This window comes from Nycticebus coucang, chromosome X (assembly GCF_027406575.1).
Source record: "Nycticebus coucang isolate mNycCou1 chromosome X, mNycCou1.pri, whole genome shotgun sequence".
In the NCBI taxonomy this organism is placed as follows: domain Eukaryota; kingdom Metazoa; phylum Chordata; class Mammalia; order Primates; family Lorisidae; genus Nycticebus; species Nycticebus coucang.
The window spans coordinates 77591272-77611950 of NC_069804.1; the positions used below are offsets into that span (position 1 = coordinate 77591272).

Genomic DNA, 20679 nt, shown 5'->3' on the forward strand with positions numbered 1-20679 from the left:
AGTAATAAAATGTCTTTGAGTTTTGGGTGGCTCCCATAATTCAGTGGGTAGGGCGCCAGCCACATACACTGAGGCTGGTGGGTTCAAACCTGGCCCGGGCCAGCTAGGTCAAGGATGACAATTGCAATAACAACAACAGTATAGCCGGGCATTGTGGTAGGAGCCTATGGTCCCAGCTACTTGGGAGGCTAAGGCAAGAGAATCACTTGGGCCCAAGAGTTTGAGGTTGCTGTGAGCTGTGACACCATGGCATTCTACCCAGGGCGACAGCTTGAGAGTCTGTCTCAAAAAAAAAAGTCTTTGAGTTTTTAAAAATATTTTATTATAAATATAAAAGGAAAGTGGGCAACATAAAACTAGTGGGATATTTGACACTATATGTGAGAAACAAATGCATAAGTATCTGGTTTGATGGAAGTAGCTACAATTCTCAGTGAGTACTCAAGGTATTCATCAGATATTTTGGTTCTAATTTTACTCTTAATGTGCTTCATTCTTGAAAATAGTTGCTCAGCAATGACATGAATAAAGCATTATTGTGAAGTGAGGGATAGTCTAGTAAAGAGACATGATCAAATTTTTCTTTAAGTTGAATGTCAGATTGCAGCTCTATGCATTCTATTTGAAAATTGGCAAGTAACCTATTTATGTTGACTGTAAAAGGAGTTGCATATTAATTATTTGCCTGGATATCTTGAATTCTGTTTTCATATTCTAGTATCAAATTGAAAAGCAAGCCTACATACTTTTTGCTTCATACAAGTGTGCTTAGTCAATGTGTCAAAATGCATAAAATTGTGTACTTTAACTTGAGTTTCCCATAATTTCAGTTTCTTTTAGAACACCATTCTGGTTTGAAACATTGTATTGATAAGTGTGATACGTCCTGAAGATGTATGTTTAACTCATTCTAATGAGTGGTTAAATCCATTAAAAATGCTAAATCTGTAAGCCAGTTTTTATCATCAAGTTCCAGCACAGAGTTGATTTTTGCCATAAATGATTTTGTAACATATTACAAATCATAAAATCTTTTCAACATTTGGCCTAAACTTAGCCATCTTACTTCCAAAAAGTAAATGATATCACCATAGTCAGCATCAGTACTTCTAAGGAATTCCTGGATTTGATAATGATTCAATCTGTTGGCCCTTATGAAATTCATAGTCTTGATGATGATTTCCATGACATTATCCATTTTTAAAGCTTTTGCACATAAGTTTTCTTGATGTACTATGCAATGATACTTCATCAAATGTGACTTTGGGGCTGTGATTGCATCATCTTCCATTAATTTTACAAGTCCCTCTCTTTTACCTACCATTGCCAAGGCACCATTAGATATGTTGACAAAGGACCAAAAAAAAAATCACTTTAACACATTTTTTACTGCTGCATATAAATCTATACATCTTGATTTAGTTGTATCTTAATAACACTAAAGAAGCTATTTCTTCAGTGACATATTAACCATCAATACCTTTAATAAAATAATGGCAAGTTGAGCTGTATTTGTAGCATCAGTGCTGTCATCCATCACCAAAGCATGAAATTTAAAGTTAGCAGTTTTACTCTCCAAACTTATTACAATAGAGTTTTCAGTTTCTTCAATCCTTCTGACTATAGTCTGGTGAGACAAACTGATTTTAGAAATATTCCCCTTTTTTTCAGAGCAAATTATATCTGCCATGCTTTCCATACATTGCCTAAGAGCTCACCATGAATAAATGGTTTTGATATTTTGCTATTAAATATGCTACCACATACACAGCTTTTACAATAAAATTTGTCTGAGTTGTAACTTTTTAAAAAACTTTTTGTTGAGAAGACATTTTTTTCAGTTCTGCTATTTTGTCCTTACCACACACTTCTCCATACACATCAAATTTGGCAGCATATTTTTCCATATAATGCCTTTTCAAATTATAGTCTTTAAAAACTTGTATAGGGCAGTGCCTGTGGCTCAGTGAGTAGGGCGCCGGCCCCATATGCCGAGGGTGGCGGGTTCAGGCCCAGCCCCGGCCAAACTGCAACAAAATATAGCCGGGCGTTGTGGCGGGCACCTGTAGTCCCAGCTGCTTGGGAGGCTGAGGCAAAAGAATAGCGTAAGCCCAAGAGTTAGAGGTTGCTGTGAGCTGTGTGATGCCGAGGGCAGTATAGTGAGACTCTGTCTCTACAAAAAAAAAAAAAAAAAAAAAAAAAAAACTTGTATAAATTCCTTACAAATTAAGTAGAGTGCCTTACTATTTGCTTCAACAAAAAAGTAGTCACCTATCCACTTTTCATTGAAAAATCTTCCTTCCTTTGTAATTTTTCTCTTTTTAGGTTCCGTTTTCTTTTGAGATGTTGTAGAAACCATGCTGAGATTAAAAATAATAATATATAAGAGACTATATGTACTTTTATTATGAAAGTTACATGACAGGAAAATATAAAGCAAAGTTTGGGTCCTTCAGCATCTTGGCTGTTGATGCAGTGTGAGACTGAGGACCAATTCTAAAGGAAGCAGATTATGTGAAAGGCACCACCAATGTGTGAAATACCCATAATAATCAAATAAGAATGCTTGCTTGAGTTCTAAATAATATTGAATGCCTAACATTGCAATAGTAGGTTGAAATATTATTTATAATTGCTTCCTTGCCAAGTCACCAAGAGCACATGTAAAGTCTGATAATGTCAATTTGACTGTACGCACTTAAAAGATAACACACTGGAAGCCACACCCTGTGTAGTGAAGCCAAGCATGTGTACAAATGGCAAGAGCATAGGTATGTTTATTTTATGTGACAGTGTGACATGACATTATTGTCCACAAAGTTTATGCTCTTGAACTGCACAATTGATTTCCACCAACAAACTTACCAAAAAAATTCAATATTTTAAGTAAGTTTACAATTTTGTGTTGGTCTGCATTCATAGTCATCCTGGGCAGCATGTGACCCATGGGCAGGTTGGACACGCCTATTATAAAGGCTCTGAGAAAATATTGCTTTGTCTTTGAAACTTTTTCTGATCACTGCCCCCAGTGCTCCCTATACACACTTCCATCTTAGCCCGTATAAAATCATGATTAAGTTATTTGTTTATATGTCTACCTGCCCAAATAGACTATGAACATTTTTGGTACAAAAGTGAAGTTTTTTAGAATTAGATGAGAAATAATAGTATATTATAAGTTTTTAAAAGCTTATTCCAAAACATCACAAAATCTAGAGCAGTTATATGTGCATGTGTGTTTATAAATGAAAAAATCAATACACTTTATAATATTTTTACTATGTATTTTTGGTTGCCTATTCTTTTACAACTCTTTTATGTGCCATTAATTTTGTAATTTTTTTTGTTATAGACTCCATGCTATAAACTTCTTAGGGGCTGAGACTATGTCATATTTCTCTATTATGCTCAGACCTTAGCATAGAACCACGTCCATAGTAAGTACTGAAAGACTGTGTTTGATTGAATGAATGCTTGACATTACCCTACAGTAAGTTTGGTTTATAAGTTTTTAACAATTTTTTTGAAGCAGTTATGAAATCTTTCGAATTATTGGCATTCTCAGATTCAAGCAAGGAGATAAGGTCTTCTTACTCTGCTCAATTTCTTCCTGCATGGCTACTCACTGTAACTATTACTTTTATTCTCTTTTGCACTTATGCATTTAAAATTTTCTCTATCTTATCAATGTGTTCCAGCTTAATAATTTAATTGAATTGTATCAAAAGAGCAAGGAAATACAAACCAATTTGATCATATACATCATAACTTGTACCAACAGTTACTGGATGCATTCATCTATGTATATACATCTGTTCTTTTTCAGCTCTCATTTTTTTTTTTTTGTTGATTAGATTTAAAACCACTATGCCTTGTACATACTGGCCCCATAGCCCACTTGGAAGAGCAGATCTTCACTATATGTAATGATACAAATCTGGTGACTCTATCAAATGAAAAGGTTTTGCTAACATCTTTCTTCTTGTTTAGTTAGTTCCAGAAACATATATTTTTACATTTTATACAACTAGAAATGGAGACAAAGTATGATGAATGAACTAGGTTTCTATTGTCCAATAGAGTGATTGTCAAACTATTGTCCCTGGTCCAATGGCATCTTAAACATCTGGGAACTGTTAGAAATGCAAATTCTCAGCCACACTCTATATCCTTTAAATAAGAAACTCAGAAATGGGCAGGGGGAGGAAGCGGTATGTATTTTAACAAGAATTCCAGATGATTCTGATGCATGCTTGTTCTGGAATTAATGTATGGGTCATGTTATATTCTACAGAAAAATATCTTACTCGTATTCCAACATTATGCAGAACCAAGATAAAGGAAATCTTTCTGTGGTCCCCTTTATGGAGAGTAGGAAGTTTAGCATTACAACAGATTACAGAAAGTCTCCCTTATAGATGAAATAAAAATAAAAAACAACACCTTTTCATATACATGATTGAACTGGCCCAAAAGGAAAAAATATCTCTGAAAGCCAGGAATAAAGATACCACAAATATAGATCAGTAAACTAGGCCTTAGTGAGTGACTGTTTTACATTTACCTGAGTTATCTGCTGATCTTTGTTGGTGTAGTTTTAGTGGGCCACCCAAGTTTGGAAGCAGGTTATTTAAAGCCTGAGACCCTAAAAAGGTTGGAAGTGAGATTGGAGCTATCAAAATAAAGGCAAGATTTCCATTGATTGACCAGTTTATTGGGTGAATGAGAGGGAAAGAAAATCTTGCAGATGGAAAATTAAACATACTCACGTATCTCAGCTTTGGCTTTGATTGGAGTGAGAAAAAAAATTCTCTATAGAGATTTACTAATCATCAGCCCTCTCACAAAAAATGATTGAGACTGAAATTCATACTGTTTGTGTGGTCTGAAATACCCCAAGCCAAATCTTTAAAGATATTCCACATTGGTAGTGCTTTCCAAACAGCTGATAGATATAATGCAAATCATTTTGGAGGGAACTCATTTAAATTCAAGCTTCAAAGAATTCCCACAGATAAAGTTCCCAAGGAATATGAGTTCACAATTTAAAAAAAAAAAATCACAAGATTTATGAATAAGCCATTATAAGTGACTAAGCAGAAATAGCAAACTCTAAAAGCAGACCTACAAAGACAACAGAAATAATAAGATACAGACAAAATAAGTTTGTATAATATGGTTAATTAAAAGAAGGCTTTTAAAGTATGATGAAGGTATAGGAGACTATCAAATGCTTCTAGACAAATTTGAGAAAGAGCCAAATAGAACTAAAAAATATATGTATGCCATGAAATACTATTCAGCTACAAAAGATGGAGATTTTGTATCTTTTGTAACAATTTGGATGGCTTTGGAGAATATTCTTCTCAGCAAAGTATCACAGGAGTAGAAGAATAAGCATCACATGTACTGAGTTCTGATTTGAAACTAGAATATTACCAAACACCATGCTTATATGAGAAAAAATATAAATTAAATTCAAATGCAGGGGAAAGATTGTATAAGTTCCCACCCAACAGGGGTATATTGCACAGATACATTGCACACTGCCTGGGTGAAGGACACAACTACAACCCAAACTTTAACCTTATAAAAGCAATTTATGTAACCCAATTGTAAGTACCCTCGCATTAACCTGAAATTGAAAAAATATATAATCACTGAAATTATAATTTCAATATATTAAATAGATTACACATAGATTAAGAGAGAATAGGAAACTAAAATCAATTACACAGAATGTAACACAGAAAACAAAGAATAGGAAGAAATGATAGGTTAAGAAACATGGAGGATAGACTGAGGAAGTCTACCATGTGTTTCATTGCAGTTTAGAGGGAGGAAATGGGAGAAAGGCAATATTTAAAGAGACAGTGGCTGAGAATTTCTCAGAATTGATGAATAGTACCCAATTTAGGATTCTCAATAAATTCTTAACCAGTTAAACTAAAAATAATAATCCAGACTTAGATATGTTAGAGTGAAAGTGCAAAACCCCCAAACCAATGTAAAGCTCTTAAAATCATCCAAGCAAAGAGAACAGATTATACTTAGAATAATGACAACCAAACTTAATAAAATCATAGCTGAATGACAGCAATACTGGAAGCCAGAAGACATCAGAATAGTATCTTCAATAGTTTGTGACAGTGGTCAGCAACTCTTTTCTGTAAAGGGTCAGATAATCATTATTTGGGGATTCGTACATGCAATATTCATTGCATATTCTTATTCTCTGCTTTTTTTCCTACAGCACTTTCAAATGTAAAAACCATTCTTAGCTCAAGGGCCACACCAAAACAGACTGCAGACCAAATTTGTCGTACAGGCCATAGTTTACTGAGCCCTGATCTATGAGATAATAATTGTCAATGAAAATTTCTGTTCACTGAAACCATTGAGTGAAATAAAAAATGTTTTCAGACAAATAACTGAGTTTATGACTTACAGATCCTCACTAAGAAAACTTCCAAAAGATGTACTTCAGGCTGGATGCAGTGGCTCACTCCTGTAATCCTAGCACTCTGGGAGACCTGAGTGGGTGGATTGCTTAAGCTCAGGAGTTTGAGACCAGCCTGCACAAGAATGAGACATAGTCTCTACTAAGAAATAAGAAAAATCAGCCAGGTGCTTATCATCCCAGCTAATGGGGAGGCTGAGGCAAGAGGTTCATTTGAAACCAGGAGTTTGAGGTTGCTGAAAGCTATGATACCATGACACTCTACTCGGTCTCAAAAAAAATGTATTTAATATAGAAAGAAAATGATCTCAGATGGAAAAATTGAGATACGACATTGAATAGCAAGGAAAGAAAATTTTAACATGGGGAAAAATCTAAACAAACATTGAATGTATACAATAATACTAATGTCTAATTTGTTAATTAAAGAAAGGCCATATAGAATGAAAATATCACAAAAGAATATGATATGAATCATCAGGGGATGATCTAAACTAAGGAACAGATTGTTCAAGAATAGATTCACTTAAAAAAGTATATATGCTGAAAGTTCTAGGGTAAGAAGTAAAATAAAAGAAATAGAATGGATAGCTTTCAAAATAGTAGAAGTGAAATGGAATGAAGAACAGAATCCTCATCACCACAGTGGGGGAAAAGAATATAAAAATAAATATAGAAAAAGTGGGACAAATACAAAGCACAGAATGAAATGGTATGTCCATCATCACAGCAAATGTAAATTGATTAAATTTTCTGTTTAAAAGACAAAATGTGTCAGACTTAAAAAAAATTCAGGAATATGTTCTTCATAAGATACTAAAGTATAATGAATATTAAAAGCAATATAATGGAAGACAAATACTAACACAAAACAAGCCAAGATACTATATTACTATCAAAGAATATAGTAGATTTCTGGTTAAACATTGTAGATTAACCATTTTTCTGTTGTTTAGTAGGAATTTGTGAAATGTAGGCAATAATTATATGATAAGAATACATAAGGAGGGCGGCACCTGTGGCTCAGTCGGTAAGGCGCCGGCCCCATATACCGAGGGTGGCGGGTTCAAACCCAGCCCCTGCTGAACTGCAAACAAAAAATAGCTGGGCGTTGTGGCAGGCGCCTGTAGTCCCAGCTGCTCGGGAGGCTGAGGCAACAGAATCGCTTAAGCCCAGGAGTTGGAGGTTGCTGTGAGCTGTGTGATGCCACGGCACTCTACCGAGGGCCATAAAGTGAGACTCTGTCTCTACAAAAAAAAATTAAAAAAGAATACATAAGGATAAAGATAATAGGAGAAAAAACATCAATTCATGTGAGAATTTTACGTTTTTGAAGAGAATAAAAATAATATAGATGAGAGCAAGTATTAGTTATCTATTGCTGCATAACAAATTATTCCAAAACCTAGTGACTTAAAACAACAAGCACATTATCTCACAAGGTTTCTGAGAGTTAGAAATATGGAAGTAATTTGCTTGAGGAGCCCTGGCTTAAATTTTCTAATGAGGTTTTAATCATCTGAAGACTTAACTGGGGCTGTATAGCTGGCTTCCAAGGTGACACAATCACATGGCTATATGCAGGAGTCCTTAATGCCCCACCACATGTGCTTCTCCACAGATTGCTTGAGTGCCTTGTGGCATGGCACTTGGCTTCCTCCAGAGCAAATGATCCAATAATGAAACCGTAGGACTATTTAAGATTCAATATCAAAAGTTGGACTCTATCTTTTCTACTTTATTCATTAGAAGCAAGGCATTAAGTCAAGCTTACATCTGTTGAAGGAATAAATATAGAAAGAAGTTATGGACATGTTTTAAAACTTCTACAGAGTGGCGACTGAGTTAGGAAAGTAAAGTAACTATAATATAAATGCCTGCATAATGGGGTACTTAATGGAAGGATACAAACTGTCCTGCTTAACCCCTGAGAGATTTGTGACTTTCAAGTACTAAATCCCACAAGAAACTAGGGCGATGAGCAGGTTAGAAAAAAATAACACTGGTTGAAAATCCATGTACCAAAAAATTGGACTCTCAGGTCTCTTTGCCCTAACATATACCACAATACCACCAGCACCACCACTAGGAAAGAGAATGGAACTTTATTCTCTATAAAAAGTAGGTTGAAGTCTCCATGCTAAAAGATGGCAAACCAAAGATGCTGTTCTGCCCTCAAATTGGTATCCAGCAAATTTTTACTTCCATCGTATTTCTTGCCTCTCCTGCATAGTAGGGAAATAAAGAATTCTTAAGAAATTTAATGACAAAAGATAAGACCTCCAGATACTGGTATTTGGGCCTCTCCCAAATAACCAACTTGCCTCCAAGGACCCTACTATACGATCTACTCATTGTCAAGCCTTAACTATTCACATACAACTTTAAGTCAGCTTTTTACCAATTCATTCTTTAATACAAACATATAGACAAGGATTACTAGATAGTCTAAACAACAGCCAAACGGAAAAGAGGAATTTGAAATAAACAAAAAAACAGAAGAAAATGATATGTATGTAATGTATATATTTATATATGTGTGTATATGTGGACAGTATACATACATACATATATACATATATACAGTAGAATCTCCATAGTTGACCACTTCCCTACATTGACCACCTCCTTAAGTTGTCCTAATTTTCATAGACCAGATGTGCACATATAATTATCAGTACAGTAGGCCTAGTTCTTTATGTTGACTACCTCCATATGTTGACCAGTTTGTTACAGTCCCTTGGGTGATTAACTTACAGAGGTTCTCCTACATATGTATATGTGTATATATCTGAGCAAAGTGAGGGAGGGAATAAGCTTAAATATGAAACTTATGTGCAATATCCATCATGTTGCAGTAATTTGCAGTCTCACCAACAGTGTAGCATGAGTAGTCCTTTCTCTTTGCATCTATGCTGGCATCCATCATTTTTGGACTTTTTAATAAAAGCCATTCTAAAAGGGTAGAGTGATATCTCTGTGTGGTTTTAATGTGCATGTCCCTGATTAATGACATAGGACGTTTTTTCATGTTTAGTGGCCATTTGTCTTTCTTCTTTTGAGAAGTTTTTCTTGTTGTTTTTGCCCACTTTTTAATAGGGTTGTTTGTTTTTCTCTTTCTTATTTTCTTGAGTTCTTTGTAAATTCTGTGTATTCGCCCTTTATCTGCTGTGCAGCTTGTGAATATTTTCTCCTACTCTGTATAGACCTACCATTAGATCCAGCAATCCCACCGTTGTGTATCTATCCTAAGGAAAAGAAGACTTTTCATCAAAAGATACCTACACTTGAATGTTTATTAAAACACAATTCACAATTGCAAAGATGTGGAATCAACCTAAGTGCTCATCAGTTAATGAGAGGCTTAATAAAATGTGGTATATGTGTACCATGAGTACTACCCAGCCATAAAAAAGGATGAATTAAAGTCATTTGCAACAATCTGGATAAAACCAGAGACCATTCTCCTAAATGAAGTATCTCAAGAATGGAAAAACAAACACCACAAGTACTCACTATTAAATTGGAACTAACTGATGAGCACACAGAAGTAAGTAAAACTCAGTGGAAATCAACCAGGGGGGAGGGAGAGAGGAGAGGAGGGCAAAAACTTACCTAATGGGTACAATTAACCCTATTTGGGTGATGGGCATACCTATAGCCAGGATTCAAGCATTACAAAAACATCCTATGTAACATAAAACATTTAGTTAATGTTTTGAAATTTAGGAAAGGAAAGAAAAATATTAATTACTCTGTAACACATTCTTATTAGTAAAGTATCACAAGAATGGAAAAGCAATTATCCAGTGTACTCAATACTAATGTGAAGCCAGTAGATGATCTGATGCATACCCACATAGGAGAAAAACTCATTTCAATTCAAGTTGGGGGGACAGGTAAGGAGGGAGGGAGAAGAGGAGGGGTTGGGGGGGTTTGGCATACCTTTTGTATGTGGGGCATAACCTTAAAAGGGACTATACCTATAAAATCAAATATTTTGACCTGGTTGCTTGTACCCTCACTTTAACCTGAAATAAATTTACTAAAATAAAATAATATCAATAAAATAAATAAAATAAAATAACCAAGCACAAAAATCTGGAACAGTCTTATACACATGTAAAAGTCAATAGCTATACACGTGGCATCCTATTAGAATTTTATTTGAGTATCCTAAGCCACTAATTAATTAACATGATTTCTCTATACTTTGTTTTTATTATTTAAAAAGAATATTAATTTGTTTTTGCATACTAGTGTTCAAAGTAGATGCTAGGGTAGAGTTAACTTTAAGTATAATTTATATACAATAAATACTGCCTTTTTAAAGTGTACAATGCTGAGAATTTGGACAAACACATACAGTAATGCAAACAACACTTTAATCATTATATAAAACCATTTTATGACCCCCAAATATTCTCTAAGACCCTTTTGTAGTCAACTCTTCCCCCTACCCTCAGCTCTTCGTAACCACTGATCTCTTTTCTTTCTCTATTGTTTTGCCTTCTCTAGAAAGTCCTAAAAATGCAATCATATGGTATGTAGCTTTTTTCATCTGGCTTCTTTCATTTAGCATAATGAATTTGAGTTCATTTACATTATTGAGTATATTGTGTACATTATTGTGTATATGCCTATCTCTTTTTATTGCTGAAAAAGATTAAATTCTATGGACAAGATACACTGTTTATCCATTTACAAGTTGTTTCCAGTTTCTAATGATAAAACTGTTACAAACATCTATGGTTTTGTGGAAACATAACATCATTATTCTTTTGTAAATATGTGGAATGGTATTACTGGGTTTTATGAAAAAATGTATGTTTAACTTCAGAAGAAATTACCAAACTTTTTAACAAAAATAACTGTATGATTTTGCTTACCCATGAACAATATATAAGAGTTTCTCTTGCCCTGCACTGTTGCCATCACTTTGTATTGTTAGTGGTTGGGGGGTATAGGGAGACATTCTAATATGTATATATTAAAATTCCTTTTAAATTTGCATTTTAGTGACTAGTGAAGTTGAGCGTCTTTTTCAATGTGGTGAAGTGTCATTTAAAATCTATTCTCTATTTTTTTAATTTTTTATTATTGACTTTTGAAAGTCCTTTATATTTTCTAGACACAAGTTCTTTACAAAGTATGTGATTTGTAGATATTTTCTCGCAGCCTATGACTTACCTAATTGTTTTCTTAACAGTTTCTTTCACACAAGAGAAATTTTGATAGAAGTCCAATTTATCAACTTTGCTCTCTAGTTTGTGCTTTTTGTGTCATATTTAAGTAATCTTTGCCAAACACTAGGTTACAGAGTTTCTCTCTTATGTTTTCTTATGGAAGTTTTATAGATTTTACATTTAGGTCTTTGATCCATGTTGAGTTAATTTTAGTATGTGGTGCAAGGCGTGAGTTGAGGTTCATAATTTTTGTGTATAGATAGCTCATTCAAGCACTCTTTATTGAGAAAACTATTTTTTAACCTCAAAATTAATTGGCCTTATTTATGCTCACTAATTTTTTTTTACAAAGTGGCTTATTTCCCTACCATATCTTTTTATTGGAACTTCTTAACAATTGCATGTGATAAAAAGTGAAATAAAAACAACCAACTAAACAAACACAAATCAAATAGGCCATGCTTTTTACATCTTGTCTAAAGTTCTACTCCCAACTCTACAAATTATTATATACATACTCTACCTTTCATATATTCTCACACAATATTGAGAAGACTATCCTTTCTCTGTTGACTTATCTTGGAACCTTTGTCAAAAACTAATTGACCATATATATATATATTTCTGGACCCTTAATCTGTGTATTCATTCTTTCACAAACAATACAAACTTGATTCTCTACCTTTATCACTTGTAAAGGAAGTTAAGTCAAAATCAGTGTGAGTACTCTTTGTTCTTTTTTTTTATTAATCAGGCCCATCAATGTTCAAACCCACTGTGTTGGCATGTTATCCACTGAGCTACAACACCCAGTTTTTCTTTGTTCTTTTTCAAAATTGCTTTAACCATTCTAGTTCTTTGATTTTTCTTTCTCAAAGCCTTCATGATACTATTCAGACCTTTTCCACATCTTGAAGGTGCATTGTATTCTACTGCCTAGTTAACTTCTCAAAGTCTTTCATAAGTCATTTAAGTTGTGATCTCTGCATATGCAGCATGGAGGTGAGCCCAGGGATTCATAAACAACTTTATGGAATTGCTTTCCTGATCTTCTCTATCTCTACAATCTCCCAGTATTTTCCCATTACCTATGGCTCCACTTTTTGGTTCTCCAGCCAGAATAATAGGGCATTAGTTAACTGCTTCTGTCACATATTGCCCACTACTTTATCTGCACCCATGGCCAAGTGGCTGTAAGACAAAGAAAAATATGATTATGGTTAATTCATCCTCTTTGGTCCTCAGCTTCTCTAATTGAAGATAAAGTTCACTTTCCTTCAGAGTTTTAGGTACCTATAGCATCCCTAGCAATGCAGATGCAGCCACCACAGCCATTGATTAAGTATGGGAGATAAGAACCAAAATATCCCCCAGAGTTTTATTCCTTCTGCTCCTCAAAACAGAATAAGAAGTATTGTTGTTTCTTTAAGAGGAAAATGGAAAAAACTGGTCAGCACCATGGGTGACCAGTGCCTCTCAAGCCCCAGATCCTCAGGACTCTTACTGGATTGCACATGCAGCTCCTGCCATTCCTTATTGGAAGATACTCGTCTCTGGGGAAAGCTGGAGATAAAAACCAAAAAGAAAAAAACAGATTCCCCCAGAAGGAGGCAGAGTAGGCAGCCAGGGCTTACTGGGTCAGTGGCTATCCCCACCTACCTAAGACTCTGAAAAGGTCCCAGAGCTGCTGCTCCACTGCTGCTTGCTCTCAGGACTGACTTTCCTTCCCATTGTTTACAGTGAGGGTGTCATTCACAAAAACTCAAGGAATAGTATTCTCTTTCCTCCCCTTAATTTATTCCTGGTTCTTATCTGACCCTCAACCCTTCTTCAGCAGAAAAGCTAGCACACTGCAAAATTCATTTGCTGAAGGAGCTTAAGAGGCTAAGGGTACAACAAAGAAGGTAGCTGGAAGATGACAAACTTGGCTGGGAGAAGAACCTTTTCCATCTGCCCAAGTGTATTTGACAGTATGTTCTCCTCTTCCTCTGTTCCCGTGCAGCCTCTGTCCCTAGCTGGCCATCGTTGCAGGTTCTTCGCTCCTTCCTTCTTGTGAAATTTCACTGTAGTGAACTGTCCCCATGTGTTGGCATTCTTAATTTTCTTTACAAGTGAACTCTGTTCTCCAGGCATAGTAGGTCAATGCAAATTGTTATGGGCACTAACCAGAAACAGAAAAGTAAAATCTCTAATATCACCTATCAGAAATGATAAAGGAGAAATAACAACAAACACCTCAGAAATCCAAAAAATCCTCAATGATTACTATAATAAACACTATTCTCAGAAATGTGAAAATCTGGAGGAAATGGACCAAAACCTGGAAGCATGCCACCTTCCTAGACTCAGCCAGAAAGCATTAGAAATGTTTAATAGACCTATTTCAAGCACTGAAATAGCATAAACAAGACGAAATCTCCCACAAAAGTAAATTCCCAGACCAGATGGCTTCACATCAGAATTCTACCAAACCTTCAGAGAGGAACTAGTACCTATGTTAAATAACCTTTTCCAAAACATGGAAAAAGAAGGAATACTCCCAACACATTCTTTTTTTTTTTTTTTTTACTTTTTATTTATTTTTTTTTTATTATTTTTTTATTGTTAAATCATAGCTATGTACATTAGTGCAATCAAGGGGTACAATGTGCTGGTTTCATATACAATCTGAAATATTCTCATCAATCTGTTCAACGTAGCCTTCATAGCATTTTCTTAGTTATTGTATGTAAACATTTGTATTCTGCATTTAGTAAGTTTCACCTGTACCCATTCTAAGATACACCGTAGGTGTGGCCCCACCTATTACCCTCCCTCCTCCCTAACCTCCCCCCAACCTCCCTCCTCCCTTCCCCTTCCTTGGCCCTTTCCTCATAGTCTTGTACTATAGTTGGGCTATAGCCTTCATGTGAAAGCTATAAATTAGCTTCATAGTAGGGCTGAGTACATTGGATACTTTTTCTTCCATTCCTGAGATACTTTGCTAAGAAGAATATGTTCCAGCTCCATCCATGTAAACATGAAAGAGGTAAAGTCTCCATCTTTCTTTAAGGCTGCATAATATTCCATGGTATACATGTACCACAATTTGCTAGTCCATTCGTGGGTCGATGGGCACTTGTGCTTCTTCCATGACTTAGCAATTATGAATTATTGGGCTGCAATAAACATTCTGGTACAGATGTCTTTGTTATGTTGTGATTTTTGGTCTTCTGGGTATAAACCTAGTAAAGGAATTCTAGGATCAAATGGCAGGTCTATTTTTAGGTCTCTAAGTATTCTCCAAACATCCTTCCAGAAGGAACGTATTAGTGTGCATTCCCACCAGCAGTGTAGAAGTGTGCCCTTTTCTCCACATCCACGCCAACATCTCTGGTTTTGGGATTTTGTTATGTGGGCTACTCTTACTGGGGTTAGGTGATATCTCAAAGTAGTTTTGATCTGCATTTCTGTGATAATTAAGGATGATGAGCTTTTTTTCATGTGTTTGTAGATCATGCATCTGTCTTCTTTAGAGAAGTTGAAGCAAATATCACCCTGATCCTGAAACCAGGAAAAGACTCTACAAAAAAAGAAAACAGTAGACTAATGTCATTAATGAATATTGATGCAAAAATATTCAATAAAATCCTAGCAAACAGAATTCAACAATACATCACAAGAATTATACACCATGATCAAGTCAGTTTTCTCCCAGGGTTACAAGGCTGGTTCAACATACATAAATTCATAAATATAATGCATCACATAAATAAAATAAAAAACAAAGAACACATGATTCTCTCAATTCATGCAGAAAAAGCTTTTGATAATATCCGGCACCCTTTCATGATGAGAACTCTCAAGAAAATAGTATTAGAAGGGTCACTTATTAAACTGATAGAAGCCATACACAGCAAACCCACAGCCAATATCATACTGAATGGAGTAAAATTGAAAACATTTCCAGTCAGATCTGGAACTAGGCAAGGATGTCCATTGTCTCCACTGCTATTCAACATAGTAATGGAAGGTCTAGCCATCAAAATCAGGCAAGAGAAGGGGATCAAAAGTATTTGAAAGGGGTAAGAGGACGTGAAACTCTCACTCTTTGCAGATGATATGATCCTATACCTGAAAAACCCCAGGGGCTCAACTACAAAACTCTTAAAAGTGATCAAGGAATACAGCAGCATCTCAGGATACAAGATCAATAATTACAAATTAGTAGCTTTTGTATATCCCAACAATAGTCAATCTAAAAACATAGTCAAGGACTCTATTGCCAAAGAAGATGAAATATCTGTGAATATCTGGGGATTTGCCTAACGAAGGATGTGAAAGATCTCTATAAAGAAAATTATCAAACTCTCAGAAAAGAAATAGCTGAAGATGTTAGCAAATGAAAACACATACCATCTTCATGGTTGGGAAGAATCGACATTGTTGCTTTTTTGTTGTTGTTTGTTTATTTGTTTGTTTTATTTTTTTAGAGACAGAGTCTCACTTTGTCACCTTGGGTAGAGTGCTATGGTGTCACAGCTCACAGCAACCTCCATCTCTTGGGCTTAGATAATTCTCTTGCCTCAGCCTCCTGAGTAGCTGGGACCACAGGCGCCCACCACAAGGCTCTGCTATTTTTGTTGTTGCAGTTTGGCCAGGGCCAGGTTCTAACCCTCCACCCTTAGTACATGGGGCTAATGCCCTACTCATTGAGCCATAGGCACTGCCCAAGAATCAACATTGTTAAAATGTTGATACTACCCAAAGCAAACTACAGATATAATGCAATCCCTATTAAAGCACTATCATCACACTTTAAAGAGCTTGAAAAAATAGTGCTTCGTTTTATATGGAATCAGAAAAACCCTCAAATAGCAAATACACTACTCAGAAATAAAAACAGATCAGGAGGTATCACATTACCAGACTTCAGTCTATACTAGAAATCTATAGTTATACATATATACACACACACACACACACACACACACACACATACACACACACTATAAATCTAGTGATCAAAACAGCCTAGTACTGGAACAAAAATAGAGAGGTAGATGTATGGAACAGAATAGAGAACCAAGAGATGAACCCAACCACATATAGTCATTTTATTTTTTACAAACCTATCAAAAGCATTTATTGGGGGAAACATTCCCTGTTTAACAAATGGTGTTGGGTGAACTGGCTGGTGACCTTCAGAAGAATGAAACTGGACCCCCATCTCTCACCATTAGCAAAGATTGATTCTCACTGCATAAAACATCTAAACTTAAGACATGAAACTATAAAAATATTAGAAGAGAGGTCATGGAAAATGCTTGAGAAATTGGCCTGGAGAATTTTTTATGAGGAGGAAGCACCTGGCATTTGAAGCAACACCACAATTATATCACTGGGCTCTGATCAAACTGAAAAGCTTTTGCACAGCCAAGAGCATAGTAAGTAAAGCAAACAGACAGCCTTCAGAATGGGAGAAGATATTTTGCAGGTTATGCTTCTGATAAAGGTCTGATAACTAGAATCCACAGAGAGCTCAAACTAATCTAAAAGATAAGAACAAATAACTCCATTTCTATGTGGGTATGAGACTTGAACAGAAACTTCTCTGAAGAAGACAGGTGCATGGCTTACAAACACATGAAAAAATGCTCACCATCTTTAATCATCAGAGATATGCAAATCAGAATCACTTTGTGATATCATCTAACTCCAGTAAGATTATCCCACATAACAAAATCCCAAACTACGGATGTTGATATGGATGTGGAGAGAAGGGAACACTTCTACACTGCTGATGGGAATGCAAGCTAATACAACCTTTTTGGGAAAGAAGTTTGGAGAATACTCAAGGAACTAAAAGTGAACCTACCATTTGATCCTGCAATCCCCCATTAGGTATTTACCCAGATGATCAAAAATCATTTTACAACAAAGACATTTGCACCAGAATGTTTAATGCAGCCCAATTAATAATTGCCAAGTCATGGAAGCAACCCAAGTGCCCATCAACCCATGAATGGATTAACAAATTGTGGATATGTACACCATGGAATACTATGCAGCCATTAAAAAGATGTAGATAAATTGTTATGAGCAAAGGAAAAGAAAAATTACTTTATCGATCTTTTATTTTTGTTGTTAAATGAAAAAAATGGCAGATGAATATTATATCTGGTTATATTGGAGGTTTTCATTTCTTCTGCTTTAAAGAGAATGGGACCAGCTATGACATTCAGAAAGAACATGGATTCAGAGGACATACTCAATGGAAAGAGCTTGAGGTACAGTATCCAAAAGAGAAGCCAAACTCTGTATCATTTTGAATGAGCACTCAGGTTGGCAAAGAAATGTCCTTGAATTTTCATTTATCTTTTCAGCTACTAAAGAATCTTCCTACCAGTCTCTTGACCTAATCATCTTGCAGTTTGGAAAACCTAGTCCTCTAACACATGGGATGAGCCAGAAGAGCTCATCCCAGAGAAGGAGATGCTTAAGAACAACAAAAAGTGTGGAATATGTATTCCACTTGGCCAGGGAATTCTAACTAGATAGTCATGCTCCTGGTGACTTGACAGACAAAATTAGTGATGAAGCAGCCACTGGTGCATTGCTGGTAGTGGACAAATAGAGGAGGAATATGAAACTCCCTTCCAACTGCCAGAAGAACCTCAAGGTGTGGCGTGATAGGACCAGGAAAGGAAAATCTGAATGTCCCTCTACCCCAATAGCTGAATTGTAACATCTAACTATTTACTTTATGATAAGGCTGCAGTGCCTTATCAGAAACCAAGCCCTTAAAAGTCTTCTTCTCAGACACAACGTTCACCTCCATGCTGTCCACCCTCCACGGTTCCTATAGCTCTCTGCCCCTCCTTTTTCTGGCACTTGAGGGACCACGTCTGATCCTCACGTGAGACAGATCAAGATCAAGACCAGCTAATTGAAGTGATTGGTCAAAGAGAAAGTGATGTATGTAAAGGAAGGGAAGCAACAAGAAGAAAAGATTGAAAAACATGAGAACTTAAGATGGTGAAAATTGTGCTATTAAAAAGCAGACCGAGATCCTGCAAGAGTCCAGGATAATGATTCCAGATTGCCAGTGCAGATTGGAAGCTGCATATATTGATCTTCAGCAGATGTTAGAAAGTGAAAAAAATTTAGAAGAAGCTGAAGAATATAAAGCAGCATGCTTAGTACCAGATTCAGTGAAGTTAGAAGCCTGAAACCTTTCTGTACAGGATGTTTTTTGCATAAAATCCTGGGGTCCATTCTACAATTTGTTGTTTTTAACAACTGTTGTGTTCAAGTAGTATGAGAATGTGATTCTTTCTATGAGGTTGCAAATATTTTATCTTTGCCTATTTAATGTGTCAAATAAATGGATTCATCTAATAAAATTGTTCATTTCATACCTTAAAAAATAAATCTTCCCTGAGTAGGTCCACAGCAGAAGGCTTAGGACTCAGTACATGGGGCTGAAGTGAAAAGGAAAGTGAGGGGCAGTGCCTGTGGCTCAAAGGAGTAAGTAGGGTGCCGGCCCCATATGCCAGAGTTGGCAAGTTCAAACCCAGCCCCAGTCAAAACTGCAAAAAAAAAAAAAAAAAAAAGGAAAGGAAAGGAAAGTGAGATTGTTTGGTGCTAGAAAAGTCTAGGGAAAAGTTGAATTAAATGAGGAGTCTGAAATTATCTTCTCCACTGGACACAGACTCCTTCTAGATAAGATGACCATGTATCTAGAGCATAGTCTCCCCAGTGTATCCTTTGCCTCCCACCATGGTGTATTCAAATTAAATACTATCATGAAGCATATTACTTCTTCATTCACTGCTTGAAAAGTCAATATATGGAATACTCTGCTCGTGTCCAACTTTTATTTCAGTTCAAAAGCTTATTCAAAGGATGACTTCTCATTCTAGGTGTGACAAAAGAGAAACGATTATTCACATCAGAGAGAGTAAGGTTATTTACATCAGAGGGTCTCAAATCTGGAAGAGGATAGAAGGGCCAGTGACACACCTTTTTTTCCCTTCCATTCCCACATTTCAGTGAAGCTAGAGAAAGCTAACCATGGAGGACAATGGTTGGTGACTTAGTCTGCTGGTTTATGGAGCACAGAAATCTCTGCCTCTTCCTTGAGGTGTAGCGTTGCCTTTTGGACTAGAGTGTCAGGATACGTTCTGGTAGTTGACGTGTTCTGACAAGTGTCTTAATGTACTTCACATGAGGTCTACTAAAATAGTCAAAGTTACTGGACTTCACTAGTTTCATTAGGCCTTGGCTAGGGAATATCATTTTATGGGCTTCAAACCTGCTTAGCTTATGTTAAGATTAGCTTAACGTAGCTTAAACTTTCCTTTAAGGAAAACTTCCTATGTACAAAACATGGAGTGGGCAAGGAGACACAAACAATATCATGCTCCTTCCCCACAAGTAAATATTGGAGTTTGTGTTCTTGCCATGCCCTAGTAATTAAGGCCCCATCACTGAAACTTACATAGTTTCTCAATTGGCATCCTTGCAGCTAGCTTTGTGACTTTTTCCTCTTAGTATTTTTTGTTTGTTTGTTTCTTTTTCAGTTTTGACCGGGGCAGGGTTCGAACCTGCCACCTTGGGCATATTGGGCCAGCGCCCTACTTTGAGCCACAGGTACCGCCCCTTTTTATTTTTGCTTTTTTTAAAGCCTAGCTTTTGCAGTTGACCTTGAACACTTGGGGGAGTTCCTTCCTAATGCACTGTTCTTATCCTCCATCCCTAAAAATCTCTTATTAGATATTTGGTGTTCATAACAAAGGTAAAGAGCCCTAGGTCCCTTTAGCATGCAGGTAATGCTGATCCCACCAAGCACTTTGCACTTCACAGTATCCCAGACCCATGGTAAGTTGTGCTGTCTTCTTTCTTAAAATTAAACAAAACAAAACTGAGTATGCCAGAAGTGATTTGCCATTAGTTCCATTCCTATCAGCCTACCTGGGCTCCTTTCCCAACCCTGTTGCCATGGTTACTTAGCTTATAAGCCTCAGCCAGATCCTTGGGGTTGTGCCCTTC

The 20679-nt window shown here is 36.2% G+C and overlaps 1 protein-coding gene and 1 pseudogene across 2 annotated transcripts in view; both read left to right on the top strand.

The window, feature by feature from the left end:
* Positions 1–18914, top strand: part of LOC128577919 (tubulin-specific chaperone A-like) — a 128680-nt pseudogene extending 109766 nt beyond the window's left edge.
* Positions 1–20679, top strand: part of EDA (ectodysplasin A) — a 554900-nt gene that overhangs the window by 312298 nt on the left and 221923 nt on the right. The window lies entirely within an intron of this gene.